We start from the raw sequence: 15,647 nt of genomic DNA, 5'->3' as shown, positions 1-15,647 counted from the left end.
TTCTTGTTAGGAAAGTTTGCTAGTGACCAATTCTGTTTTTGTTTATCTGAGAATGTCAGAATTCCTTCTTCATTTTAAAATGAAACCTTTCATTTTGAGATACTTGTAGACCAATATGCAGTTTTAAGATATAGAGATTCCATGACTTTTTACTCAGTTTCCCCATTTAGTATCTTACAGAATTTGAGCATGATATCACAACCAGGATGTTGACACTGAAGCAGTCAATTTGCAATATTTCCATCATGACCAGGATCTTTCATGTTGCCCTTTTATAACCATACCCACTGTCTTCCCACCTGCACTTTCTCCTTAATTCCTGGCAACCACTAGTCTGTTCACCATTTGAAAAAATTTGTCATATCAAGAATTTTACATAAATGGAATCACACAGTATGCAGTCTTTTGAGATTGGCTTTTTACTCTGCATAACTTTCTGGGGTTTCATTCGGGTTGTTGTATGTTATCAATAGCTCATTTCTTTTATTGTTGTGTAGTATTTCATAGTATGTCTATACTGTTTGTTCAGTCACTTGTTGAAGAATATCTGCATTGTTTTTGTCTTTTGGCTACTATGAATAAAACTGCTATAAAAATTGGTATACAGATTTCTGGGTGAACACAGTCTTCATTTCTCTGAGAATACAATTGCTATTGTATGGAGGCTGCACTCTTAGTTTTTTTTTTTTAAATCAAGACAGTTTCTTAGAGCAGTTTTAAGGTCATAGAAAAATTGAGAGGAAGATACAGAGATTTTCATATACCCTCTGACCCCACACATGTATAGCCTCCCTTATTATCAACATCCCCCACGAGAGTGGTTCATTTGTTACAACTGATGAACCTACAATGACACATCATAATCACCCAAAGTCCAATTTACCTTATGGCTCATTCTTGGTGTTGCAGTCTATGGGTCTGGACATAATGATACTATAATTACATGTATCCAAAATTATAGTATCATACTACACTATACTGTACTATCATTGCCATAAAAATCCTCTGTGCTCTGCCAAATTCATCTTTTCCCACCACTCCCAAACCCTAGCAGCCACTGACCTTTTTACTGTCTCTATAGTTTTAGTTTTCTTTTTCAAAATGTCATATAGTTGGAATGACACAGTATATAGCCTTTTCAGATGGACTTCTTCACTTAGTAATATGCATTTAAAGTTTCTCAATGTCTTTTAATGGCTTAATAGTTCATTTCTTGTTAGTTCTGAATACTGCTCCATTGACTGGTATACCACAATTTATTTATGCAGTTACCTACTGAAGGATATCTTTGTTGCTCCCAAGTTTTGGCAATTATGAATAAAGCTGCTATAAACATTTATGTGCGACCTTTTGTGTGGACATAAGTTTTCAACTTCTTTGAGTTAATAACAAGCAGTACAATTGCTGAATTGCATGGTAAGAATATGTTTAGTTTTGTAAGAGACTGCCAAACTGTCTTCCAAAATGGCAGCACAATTTTGCATTCTACCAGCAAGAAGTTCCTGTAGCTTCACATCCACATCAGTAATTGGTGTTGTCAGTGTTCCTCCACCAGGATTTTTCTCACCTGTCAAGTATCAGTTGACTATATTTATTGGAGTCTATTTCTGGGCTCTTTATTCTGTTTCATCCATCTATTTTTCTGTTATTTCACCAATAACACACTGTCTTGAAGTTGGGTACTGTCAGTCTTTCAATATCGTTCTCCTTTAATGTTGTGTTGCCTGTTCTGGATCTTTGGCCTCTTCTTAATAGGTCTGTCAATATCCACAAAATAATTTGCTGGAATTTTGAATGGGACTGCATTGAATCCATAGATCAAGTCAGGAAGAACTGACATCTTGACAATATTGAGTCTCCCTAACCATAAATATGGAATATCTTTCCATTTATTTAGTTTTTCTCTGATTTCATTCATCAGATTTATAGCTTTCCTCATATAGATCTTGCACGTATTTTGTTAGATTTATACCATTTTGGGAGGTGCTAATGTAAATGGTATTGTCCTTCAATTTCAATTTCATTTGTTCATTGATCATAATAGGGAAAGCATTTGACTTTTGTATATTAACTTTGTATCCTACAGTCTTGCTATAATCACTTACCAGTTCCAGAAGGATTCTTTGTTGATTCTTTGTATTTTTTTCATAGATTATCATGACATCTACAAAGTTTTATGTCTTCCTTCCCAATTTATGTATCTTTTATATCATCTTCTTGTCTTCTTGCTCTAGTAAGGACTTACAGTACAATGTTGGAAAGGAGTAGTGAGGTCTTATTATTAAGGTAATTCTGGCCTAACAGAATGAGTTCAGTAGTATTCCCTCTGTCTTTAACCTCTGAAAGAGACTGTAGAGGATTGGTATAATTTCTTCCTTAAAAGTTTAGTATAATTCACCAAGGAACCCATTTGGGCTGGGTGCATTCTGGTTTGGAAGGTTAATAATCATTGATTCAATTTTTAAAATAGCTATAGGCCTATTCAGATTGTCTATTTCCTTGTGTGAGTTTGGCAAATTCTGTCTTTCAAGGAATTGATCTAGTTCATCTAGGTTATCAAATCTGCGGGCATGTATTGTTTACAGTATTTATTATCCTTTAAAGTCCATATGGTTGGTAGTGATGTCTCCTCTTTCATTTCTGACGCTAGTGATTTTTGTCCTCTTTTTCCTTGGCCTAGCTAGAGGCTTATCAATTTCTGATATTTTCAAAGAAGCAGCTTTTTGGTTTCATTCATTTTTCTCTATCAATTTTTCATTTTCAATTTCATTGATTTTTGTTCTAATTATTATTTTTTCTTCTGGTTACCCTGAAGTTAATTTGCTCTCCTTTTTCCTAGTTTCCTAAGGTGGAAGCTTAGACTGAAAATTTTAGATACTTTTTTTAATCTATGCATTTGATGCTACAAATATTGATATTGATGCATCCCACAAATTTTGCTAAGTTGTGTTTCATTTTCATTTAGTTCAATGTATTTTAAATTTTCTCTTGAGATTTCTTGTTTGACCCGCGTGTTATTTAGAAGTGTGTTGCTGAATCTCCATGTATTTGAGGATTTTCCAGTTGTCTTTCTGTTATGACTTCTAGTTTAATTCCACTGTGATCTGAGAGCAGACATTGTATGATTTCTACTATTTTTAATGTGGTCTATCCTGGTGAATGTTTACTCTTATTTTCTGAACAAATTTCCGGATTGTTTTTGAGAGTGGCTGTACTATTTTACACTCCCACAGCAATGTATGAGTGACGCAGTTTCTCTGCATTCTCACTATTGCTTGGTGGTGTCACAGTTTTAAACAAATATTAGTCATTCTGATAGGTATGTGCTGATACTTCATTTCAGTTTGATTTGCATTTCCCTAGTGATGAGACATAATACTGATTGGAACACTGATTGGCTTATTGCTTGGAAGATGCAAGATGTCAATTCTTCCCAAATTTATATACAGGTTTAATGCAATACCTGCCAGAACATTATCAAGGATTTTGTAGGTATAGACAAAGTTGTTCTAAAATTTATATAGAAAAGCAAAGGCACTGCAATAGCTAAAACAATTAAGTTTCTTTCATATCAGACTTGTACACTGCATAGTTTTTAGCATACAAGTCTGGTACATGTTTTCTTAGATTTACACTTAAGTATTTCATTTTTAAAGCAATTATAAATATAATAATTCTATTTTTAATTTTTTGAGGCGCGATGTTGCTTTTTAACTGAGTTCCAGAGTGGCCAGTCCTCTCCATTGGCTGTATAACTGGTAACTTTTAATGGCTATTGCACTATTGAGCTAGGGCAGGACAGGGGATGGGCACATCCTTATGTTAAAATATCACTAACACTGCTGTCTTACTGAGGTACAGTAATTTCTCTTGGATGGATGATTTTTTTTTCCTGTCCATTCTGTGGCTTTGTTTCATCTCCAGAGTTCTGTAATAGCTGTAGTTGTTTTGCCAGGATTTTTACTGTTTTTGTGGGAGAGTGAGTTCACCCTCATTCCAGTATTCCAAAGTTGATCTCCTACATTGTTTTTGTTTGTTTGTTTGTTTGTTTTTTAACATTTTTTTATTGATTTATAATCATTTTACAATGTTGTGTCAAATTCCAGTGTTCAGCACAATTTTTCAGTCATTCATGGACATATACACACTGTCACATTTTTTTCTCTGTGATTTATCATAACATTTTGTGTATATTTCCCTGTGCTATACAGTGTAATCTTGTTTATCTATTCTACAATTTTGAAATCCCAGTCTATCCCTTCCCACCCTCCACCCCCCTGGTAACCACAAGTCTGTATTCTCTGTCCATGAGTCTATTTCTGTCCTGTATTTATGCTTTGTTTTTGTTTGTTTGTTTGTTTTTGTTTTTGTTTTTTAGATTCCACATATGAGTGATTTCATACAGTATTTTTCTTTCTCTTTCTGGCTTACTTCACTTAGAATGACATTCTCCAGGAGCATCCATATTGCTGCAAATGGCATTATGTTGTCGGTTTTTATGGCTGAGTAGTATTCCATTGTATAAATATACCACTTCTTCTTTATCCAGTCACCTGTTGATGGACATTTAGGCTGTTTCCATGTTTTGGCTATTGTAAATAGTGCTGCTATGAACATTGGGGTGCAGGTGTCATCCTGAAGTAGGGTTCCTTCTGGATACAAGCCCAGGAGTGGGATTCCTGGGTCATATGGTAAGTCTATTCCTAGTCTTTTGAGGAATCTCCACACTGTTTTCCATAGTGGCTGCACCAAACTGCATTCCCACCAGCAGTGTAGGAGGGTTCCCCTTTCTCCACAGCCTCTCCAGCATTTGTCATTTGTGGATTTTTGAATGACGGCCATTCTGACTGGTGTGAGGTGATACCTCATTGTAGTTTTGATTTGCATTTCTCTGATAATTAGTGATATTGAGCATTTTTTCATGTGCTTTTTGATCATTTGTATGTCTTCCTTGGAGAATTGCTTGTTTAGGTCTTCTGCCCATTTTTGGATTGGGTTGTTTATTTTTTTCTTATTGAGTCATATGAGCTGCTTATATATTCTGGAGATCAAGCCTTTGTCGGTTTCACTTGCAAAAATTTTCTCCCATTCCGTAGGTTTTCTTCTTGTTTTACTTCTGTTTTCCTTTGCTGTGCAGAAGCTTGTAAGTTTCATTAGGTCCCATTTGTTTATTCTTGCTTTTATTTCTTCTAGGAGAAAATTTTTGAAATGTACGTCAGATAATGTTTTGCCTATGTTTTCCTCTAGGAGGTTTATTGTATCTTGTCTTATGTTTAAGTCTTTAATCCATTTTGAGTTGATTTTTGTATATGGTGTAAGGGAGTGTTCTAGCTTCATTGTTTTACAGATCTCCTACATTGTTTTAATTATTTTTAACTTTGCTGTATGTTTTTCACATGTTAAGGTGAGATTCCTTCATCAGTCATATTTGAATCAGTTAAACTTGTATCTTAATTCATAGAGAACTGACATCTTTACATTTATTTTTTTCTCATCCTATAACACAGTATCTATGTAAAGCTTTTATCCTCAAACTTCTCAGCCTTTATGCCATTTATGTGTGTACAGATTTCCATCAGTAGCTCTCATTATGTAGAAATTCTTGGGAGTAGATGTACATACTCTTCTCTCCACTTGAAAATCACTGCTTAACATCTTTCAGAGAAGTTTTACAATTTTCATCATATAGGTTCCAAATATTTCCTAAATTTCAATGGATTGTCTTATCTTGTATGAGAAATTGATATTTTAGATATCTTTTAAATGCTCTGAAACACTCTTAAATACATAAAGGTAAAAGTGAAAATTAGCTTTTTAAAAATTGAAGTATACTCAATTTACAATGTTTTGTTAATTTCTGGTATACAGAATAGTTCTATATATATATATAAAACTGTTCATATTTTTCATTATAGACCATTATAAGGTATTGAATATAGTTCCCTATGCTATAAAGACCTATTATTTATCTATTTTATATATAGTAGTTAGCATCTACAAATCCCAAACTCCCAATTTATCCTTCCACACCCCTTCCCCACCCCCTCCAGTAACCATAACTTTGTTTTCTATATCTGTCAGTCTGTCTATTTTGTAAATAAGTTCACTTGTGTCTTTTTTTTTAAGGTTCCCCATATAAGTAATATCATATGGTATTTTTCTTTCTTTTTCTGGCTTACTTCACTTAGAATGACATTTTCCGAGTCCATCCATGTTGCTGCAAATGGCATTTTATTCCTTTTTATGGCTGAGTAGTATTCCATTGTATATTCATACCACAACTTCTTTATCCAGTCATCTGTTGATGGACATTTAGGTTGCTTCCATGTCTTGGCTATTGTAAATAGTGCTGCTATGAACCATGGGGTGCAAGTATCTTTTTGAATTAGAGTGAAAATTATCTTATAATTTCAGCTGTTTTCTCCTCAGAAGAATTTTAAGTATGGCTCTTATCACAAGTACATATTGTTTTACAAAAAAATCAGGAGTTGAATTCTTAAACATATAGTAATATACTCATTAAGAAAGATTTAAAATGATTAGCTTGCAATAAAGGAGTTAGTATGAGAGTTTAAGATTAAAATAGAAATGTACTAAAATATTTGCATAATAACAAAAAAATAGAAAATTAACTCACTAGAGGAAAAAACCCCCAAATTTGAATCAGGCAACTATTTAAAATAATTACTAAAAAATTTAGATGATCAGTTACAATATAGTTGCTTAATCTCCTCTCACTTAAGATTATTCAAAGTGTGTGAATGTTTTCTCAACTGTATTAAGGTATTTTCTAAAGAATCTAAAAGTTTAGAAAGATAAATTCTAAGGATAAGGACATCGAAATTTCTGAGGCTTTAATAAAGTGAGTGGAGGATGAATTTAAAAGAGCATTTTAAAACCATTTATTTAGAACTTTTTTTTTTCATTAATATTCACACACAAACAAAACTGGGAGATCTGAAAGAAAGCAGGTTTTAACCTGTTCCCTGTTGGACCATTACTCTTGCTGAACTTTGAATGCAACCCGAGATTTCTGGTCCATCCTTCATCCTGCTTTAGAGATATTGCCATGGCAGTGACATAGTGATCTCAGGGTATGCCTAGCTCTTAGGCAGAAATGTTTTCTTAAATGAGGAGGATTTGTATATTTTGGATTGATACAATGTTCTAATAGTTGCCAAATAGGATGCAAATGATTGCTATGCTACTATATTTGGGGTTTTTTTTTCCTTCAGAGTTTCTTCCTCTCATTGATTTAATCTTGTTTCTAACCCTGTTTCCACCGAAATGAAGGCTTCAAGCTGCAGGCATGTAGGTCCATGATCACGACATATACGTAAATTGTGAAAACATTCCTACTACTTTTTGTATTGAAGTAAGACTCTTATACCACCTAAAACAAAGTATTTTTATGGTGTACTGTGATTTTTATTGATGCAATCATTGAAGGAACGCTACTATGCAAGCCCTAATTTAGTATAAATAGGAGCAAAAAAGAGAGAAGGGTTATAAATAGACTTATAAGAGAGAAGTCAATAAGTAAAAGATAAGTTTATAGAAATTTGAAAAACTAATATTATTCAGTGGGTGTTTTGAAGATAAAAGGAAAAAGGGAGATATTAAGAAATATAAATCAGAGAAAATGTAGTTTGTTTACTCTGCATGATAATAAAAATATAAAAAGATATAAAAAATAAGTTACATATGATGTATCTGGGTTAAAAATATTAACATCTCTAGAGAACATCTCATTTTCATCAATAAGGTTGCCAACAATAACTATAAAAACCACCTTTAGTAGAGCCAGAAACAGCAGAACTAATCTTTCATTTGCATAGTACATTTGCATGTACAGTCATTTCAGATTTTAGATGCCCAAATATCGTCAATATTTTAAAAGAATCATTATATTAAAACAAGCAAAAAAATCTGAATTTTGCTGTGCTACTATTAGGTAAGATTAAGCAAGAAAATAAAAAGTAAGTTATCTCTCAGTAATACAGATGAGTGGTTATGTTTAGTTAACATATATGATAAATTATACAATTTACTAACTCGCTAATGTAAGTGTATGATATAAATGAATATGACATGGGTATAACTATAAAAGAGAAAGTCATATTTAAAAGCTAATCTCCAGTGGTCCTAACCAAAATCAGGTTACCTTTACCCTCCCGTGTAAATTTCTTATCAGGCAAGACAATAGAACAAAACCTTGTTACAAAATCTCTATTACATTTCCAATCGGGAAGAGTAAATTAAAAAAAATAAAATACATAACCCTGCCAGAACTTTTCAGTGCTCCCAAACTGCCAATTTTACCTTCCTTGGAAGAAAGACAAGCTCTATTTTTTTCCCACAGAGAAGTATTAATTGTAAGGCATAATTCACCAGCCCACCAAGGAATAGTACTTAACTATGCTCTTCCTGTGAGCATTCAATTAACTATATGCTTATAAATGGCATTTCCTCTGAATGCGTATTGAAACTCACCTTATAAAATCCACAGCAGTGAGCATTTCTTGTTGCTAAGGGACTATGATACCATTTCATGATGCTAAAATAGAAATATTACGGTTTAAACTGTTCATATGCCTAGCCATCATAAGACAACTTAAACACTAAAGTGGATAAATGTTCTAACCTCTAATTATGTTATTTAATGTTGGGATAATGAATGATCCTGTTCTTTTTAATAACTAAAGAATTCTAAAGTAATATTAATATGAATAACAATAATAATAATATAGAATTATTGTCATTACAGTGAATATTTTGCATGAGCTCTTGCATCACACCAGACACCATTCTAAGTGGTTCTCAGGAATTAACTCATTTTAATTCTTAAAACCCTATTGGTTAGGTATTATTATTTTCCAATTTTGCATAAAAATAAGCTAGAACACAGAGAAGTTAAGTAACTTGCTCCAGGTTATGGAGCTAATAAAGAGGCAGAAGTAGAATTTGATATCCAACCAGTCTCATTGCAGAGTTCACATTCTTACCTGCCATACTATATTACACTAAGAAAACATTTTTAAAAATCTTACTACACTTAGTTACCTGCGTGTTTTTTTTTTTTAGAGTGATGTTATTCATAGTTCTTTAAGAACATACCTAGCCTCATTCATAGAACATATTTGGTGAAAGTACTTCCATCCTCTGATGGAACTACAAGATTTATAACCAAATTGTTTACGTTACTATTATAACTTTGAATCTCCTTGGCTTAGGGATGTACACTGGCAGTTTACCTTGAATTGGAAATCCGATCCTTAATTTACAAGGCTAATCTTTGGCTCATGTCTTTGTCTCCAACGTATATTTAATCCTGATTAGGCTTAAATGAGCAGATTAAAAAACACACAAAGAGATAAGACAGAATTACTTTAACAATGCAAATTTTTAAAGTGCGATTTCACTCCAATCTGGAAGCACAACGTGTCTAATTTTTCTATGCAGATGTACTAAATGGCTTTTTAGTTTTATCTTTGATAGTTACAGTTTAATACCAAATACTAATGTACTATACTATGAATAGTTTATCTTTCATAGTATATCATACTTTATATTTTTTAATTAAAGGAGAGAATGGGCCTTATTAATTATATTTATCTTCAGCATAGCAGTATAGTTATGCATAAGCAGCTCCATATTAGATTTCAAGAGCAAACATACATAAACTTACCCTTGATTCAGCAATGTTTCCAGGGTCACTTATTTCAGCACCAATTAAAAGACGTGGGAATACAGACTGGTTGATACAATTTCTACACTGTAAGCAGCTGGTTAAAGAACATTCTTTCATATTCTAGATGGCATTTAAAGATAAACCTGTCTCCATACCTACAAAAAATTTAAAAAGGCCTTTCATAAACTCTGAACTACCAGATTAAACATCTCAATTTCACTTATAAAGGTCTAATAGAGAGTGAATTGTATGTTAAGATTGGATAATGTTTTTGAAAACTATTACCTTAACGTATTTTGTTTTGGGGGGAAAAAAAAGGAAAACTTTAACAAGCTTTAGTCTTAACACAGGTGAGTATAGAAAATAAGTTTAAAAGAGTCAGATGAAGAAACTGAGTTTCAGGGATTATAAATTAAAATTAGAACACAGTAGACTGGCAGTTAAAATGCCCAAATCCAAAACTCATCTTCCAATCCCTTTGGCTTAGTGCCCTCCTAAGAATCAAAATTATTTTCAAGAGAAAAATGTTAATTCTTTGTTCTCAAATAAAACTATGTATAACTGAGAATACTATGAACAAATCTCTATATTCCACAATAAGAATATCTGTTTACATTAATTAAATGTGAAATGGTACCTTTAAAAAATTTATCACCAGTCAGTTTTAAAACAGAAATCTGATTATCACGTAAAAATACGAGAATATAATCTTTCCCATAATAGAGGTTACACTAGAAAATACACAAAGATTCATATTCTAAGAGAAGGCCATTTTAAAATAAAAAAATTTTAAATGCAAATAGTTCCTCAGCAATTAGAAACAGCACAGTCATTTTGCTCAAGTTCCTACACTGTAATGTATCTGTGGGAGTGGCATTGTTCTTTCACAGTACATTTGTAACAGTAATAGGTATCACTATTACACAACTCTTTTCAAGACAAAAAGTTTCTCCATATTCCTTAGTTGGACAATCCATCAAACAAATCTCAAGTATGCAAAGACAATCTTCATTATGTTGGACTGACTTTTTTGTAAAGTGAATAAAACTCCAAGTTCTCATGAAGGAAGTGAGAGCTCCAGGTGTGAATTGAGCACTCATCTCCTCCGGAGGAATTAATGGTGCTACACAAGAGAGGTGTTCAGTCATGCCAGAGAGAAGACAGCAGATCAAGAGAGAAACTTTCCTACACACTCCACTCTCCTGATCTCTCTTGGGATTGAATTACATTTGTGTCTGGAAGTCACTGTAAAAAGAGGAGTGGAAACTCGGAATGAGATGTTGTATGATGCAGCTAAGAAAAAATATTAACAACTTAGCCTTTCACTTCAAACTCAAAGGTATATGGTTGAAATGGGAAGAATCTATATAATAGTAAGACTATGAATCTATGCAGAGTTGTATTTCTCAAAAAAAAAAAACTTACAGTCCTCCATATTGCACTAAGCCAAAAAGTTCTTAACAACCACATATTCATTTTTTGATAAATGAGTACATTCCCACAAGAAAGAATTTCCAATTCCAGAAAAAATATTGAAATTGGTCAAAGCTGCAAAGTACTAAAGGGAACATTATTAGAACCATATGATCTGACCATATGTTTCTGCAGACATGTGTAACCAAAGTAAACATTCAGACTTGTCATGAATGGTCCACCTTTGAGGGGGCAGCAGCAGGGGAAATCCCAAGTTATAGTTTTAAGTGTCTTTTATGCCTAAGTATTGAATGAGTGGCTATTATCATAGAACTTGTGACCCTCAGACTTTTAAATGGGTAGAAAAGAGAGTTTAGATGAATCCATTGATGTTGAAAATTGATAAATAATACATGCTTGGTTATTTGAAGCCAGGATTTTGGAATACAACTAACATGCTTCTCCTTGACCATACTGCTCCTAGGAATGAGTGAAGTTTAGGATTATTTCTGGGTGAGTGCAGGGCCTGGGATAAATCATAATGTGTGGCCTAGTCCCTTCTACCCAACATTAAAAACAGGTATTGGCAGAATAAAAGGGAACATGATGAACAGCCTTTGACAGTGGCTGGGAAATTGTAAAAGGGCAGTAGGCAACCCGAGATTTATTTATGCAAAGGAAAAAGGACTTGGGTTTATGTGTCATTTGTTTGTATATAATAAGAATCCATCCCATTGTTTCTTATGAACAGCTGGTGGAATCCAGTCCCTTTTATCCTGTAAGTTGCTTCCATGAGTTACTACCCATCTTTTATCCAAGTCAAGCCTGCCAAAGTGTACATGAGATCTGGGTTTTTATGCCTTGGGAATATTTTTTGGGAGTCATCATCAGACACAGATAGATCAATGCCTCATTTGTCCCAATGTGACATTTCTTATTTATGCATTTCTTTGTTTTGAACAGAGTCTGAGATTCTGTTTTATTTTTCCTTCCTTTGCAATTCTCAAGACAGTGGAACATATTTTATAAATTGACTTAAAAATTGCTTTTCATTTTAGAATTCACATGAGAATTAAAAAGCTTCCTTATTTACACTTGAAGGCTTTAGAAGACAAGGAAACAATGTTATCATTAAGTAAGTTTATCTTCATTATTCATTAAAGTCCGATAAAGCATTAATGCGGCTTTTAAACGGTTATTTGCAGCAATGTCACGGATGACAAATTTTTTTCTTCTCATCTGTACTCAGCTCAGTTAAGCAAGGCAAAGGGATTTTGTGCAACTTAATTTAACACTCAGGAGGAGTCTTTGGATTTTCATCAGCACAGTATTCCTAGAAAAATCTCTTTTTAAAAAATCCTAAGAAAAGGATAAGGTGAAAAAGATTTATAAACAGCCTATCACAATAACGATTAGTTTCCTAAAAAACTAATACTGGTTCCAGTAGTTTATTACGATGCGTTTATATGTATATGTTAGTCTATCAAAAGACAACTCAATAGAGAATTATTGCACTTGATGGTAACAATAAAATAAGTAAATATATTATCATTAAAACCTATTATCATCAACGTGTATTGCTTCTCATAAAAAACTCTAGGTAGATGAAGTCCAAAGAATGTGATCGAGTGGGTTTTTAATTAGTATCTTAATTTATTTCTTGGTTATCTAAAATTCTAAATTTCTCTTAGAGTGCCTGAGAAAGTCTAGTATGAACTAAACTGTATAAAAACAGTGTGGCCTGTCACTATCAGTGACCTTGGATCTTTCTGGGCCTCAGTTACCTCATGTATAAAATAAGGGAAGTAGACGATTTGTAAAGTTCTGGACTACTCTAAAATACTAAAACAGTAATAAATAGTATAATAAATAAAAGGAGCACCCAAATAAAAGTTGCCAATGTCAAGACAGCATGGTTCAGTTCATTTTGTGGAACTGAATAGTGCCATAAATTGGGTACTTGCTATTTTAAAGCATTTACCAGATTCAAGAGTGACAAAGTCTTCATTTGTACAAACACAGAAGTCTGATAGAGAAGTCGAAAGTAAAAATAAACAACATAAAAAAATGTGACAATGAATATATGTATGTTCACGCATAACTGAAAAATTGCGCTCTACAGTGGAATTTGACACAACATTGTAAAATGACTATAACCTAAAAAAACCACAAGTTTGTATTCTGTCTATGAGTCTACTTCTGTTCTGTATTTATGCTTTTTTTGTTTTTGTTTTTGATTTTTTTTAGATTTAGATTTGATTTTTTAGATTTTTTTAGATATATGAGTGATCTCATATAGTATTTTTCTTTCTCTTTCTGGATTACTTCATTTAGAATGAATTCTCCAGGGACATCCATGTTGCTGCAAATGGCGTTATGTTGTCATTTTTATGGCTGAATAGTATTCCATTGTATAAATATACAACATCTTATTTATCCAGTCATCTGTCAATGGATATTTAGACTGTTTCCATGTCTTGGCTATTGTAAGTAGTGCTGCTATGAACATTGGGGTGCAGGTGTCACTTTGAAGTAGGGTTCCTTCTGGATACACGCCCAGGAGCAGGATTCCTGGGTCATATGGTAAGTCTATTCCTAGTCTTTTCAGGACTCTCAATACTGTTTTCCACAGTGGCTGCACCAAACTGCATTCCCACCAGCAGTGTAGGAGGGTCCCCTTTCTCCACAGCCTCTCCAGCACTTGTCATTTGTGGACTTTTGAATGACGGCCATTCTGGCTGGTGTGAGGTGATACCTCATTGTAGTTTTGATTTGCATTTCTCTGATAATTAGTGATATTGAGCATTTTTTTCAGTGCCTATTGATCATTTGTATTTCTTGCTTGGAGAATTGCTTGTTTAGGTCTTCTGCCCATTTTTGGATTGGGTTGTTTGCTTTTTTCTTTTAAGTCATATGAGCTGCTTATATATTCTGGAGATCAAGCCTTTGTCAGTTTCTTCTTTTGCAAAAATGTTCTCCCATTCTATAGGTTGTCTTTTTGTTTTGCTTATGGTTTCCTTTGCTGTGCAGAAGCTTGTAAGTTTCATTAGATCCCATTTGTTTATTCTTGCTTTTATTTCTATTGCTTGGGTAGACTGCCCTGGGAGAACATTTTTGAGATGTATGTCAGATAATGTTTTGCCTATATTTTCTTCTAGGAGGATATTGTACCTTGTCTTATGTTTGTCTTTGATCCATTTTGAGCTTATTTTTGAGTATGGTGTAAAGGACTGTTCTAGCTTCATTGATTTACATGCTGCTGTCCAGTTTTCCCAACACTATTTGCTGAAGAGACTGTCTTTATTCCATTGTATGTTCTTGCCTCCTTTATCAAAGATGAGTTGACCAAAAGTTTGTGGGTTCATTCTTGGACTCTCTATTCTGTTCCATTGGTCCATATGTCTGTTTTTGTACCAATATCATGCTGTTTTGATTACTGTAGCCCTATAATATTGTCTGAACAATTCTTAAGTATAAAGTTAGCAAAAAGTGGCAGAAGATGAGGTTGGAGATGCTGGCAAAGACCAATTCACAAAAAATCTGGTATGTCTTCACGTAGAGTTTTGACGGATCTTGTATAAAGGAGAATTTTAAACAGGTGAGTGAAATGGACAGATCTGCCTTTTTGGATTGGCTAAGTAGCAACAAAGTAGAAGGGGGACTTTAGGGGAAGGACTGGTGACAAAGTGACTAGTTAAGAAATATCACAATAGTCTAGAAAAGCGATTATGAGGGTCTGATTAAATGAAATTACTGTGAAGATGGAAAGTAGGGAATATTGCTCAACTCAAAAACTTGGATGACTCAATAGTTTAATATTTGGAGAACCAGATGGATGATAGTGCCACCAGCTGTTACAGAAAGATCAGGTTTCAGAAAATAATTGCTTTATAGAAACTGAGTTTGAGATGTTATGGGACATCCAAGATGTTGAGCAGTCAGCTGGAAGATGGGTCAGGAATCATTAGCCTATAGTTTAAAAGAGGATAAGATTATCCAGAGGAAGCATATCAACTGGAAAAGGAACTGGGCTGAGAAAAGAAGCAACATGTAAGTTTAGTCCAGTTACTGGTGGGTGAGGGAAGAGAGGGGGAGCTAGTAAGGGAACATACATGAGCTGAAAAGCAATGCTGAGAAGCCAATCAAGACTAGAAGCCCTAACACTGTAGTGGCACCAATCCCCACTACTACACAAACTTCAGCAGTGCTCAACTTTCCAGGCTGGGAATCTGGAATTGGAAGTTATGACATCTGGGTACTAGTTCTTACTTGAATGTCACTAATTAGCTATGTTGTCTAAGGCAATGTTAAGCTCTTGGGGTTGTTCTGAGGAGATTTCTTCTTTTTGTAAAAAAGTATTTACTAAGCACTTACTATGTGTCAAACAGTATACTATTTTCTAGGATGATTTCTGCCCTCAAAAAACTTACACTCTTTAGTGGATGTTAATGTATCTTCATTTAGTATTATAAAAATGCTGTAAAATTATTCTAGAAAGTACCCCTTTGAAAAAAAGTACAATTGTGAGACTTGCTTTCCTTTC

General features: G+C 33.6%; 1 protein-coding gene across 1 annotated transcript in view; it reads right to left on the bottom strand.

The window, feature by feature from the left end:
• BRIP1 (BRCA1 interacting DNA helicase 1) overlaps window positions 1-15,647 on the bottom strand; it is a 214,309-nt gene that overhangs the window by 57,512 nt on the left and 141,150 nt on the right. The window contains 2 exon segments of the mRNA XM_072940258.1: window positions 8,494-8,557; window positions 9,689-9,846. The gene's annotated coding sequence lies outside the window, so the exon portion shown is untranslated.

This window comes from Vicugna pacos, chromosome 16 (genome assembly GCF_048564905.1).
Source record: "Vicugna pacos chromosome 16, VicPac4, whole genome shotgun sequence".
Lineage (NCBI taxonomy): Eukaryota > Metazoa > Chordata > Mammalia > Artiodactyla > Camelidae > Vicugna > Vicugna pacos.
The sequence above is the reverse complement of the archived record's forward strand: the minus strand, read 5'-3'. Positions and strand labels throughout refer to the sequence as shown.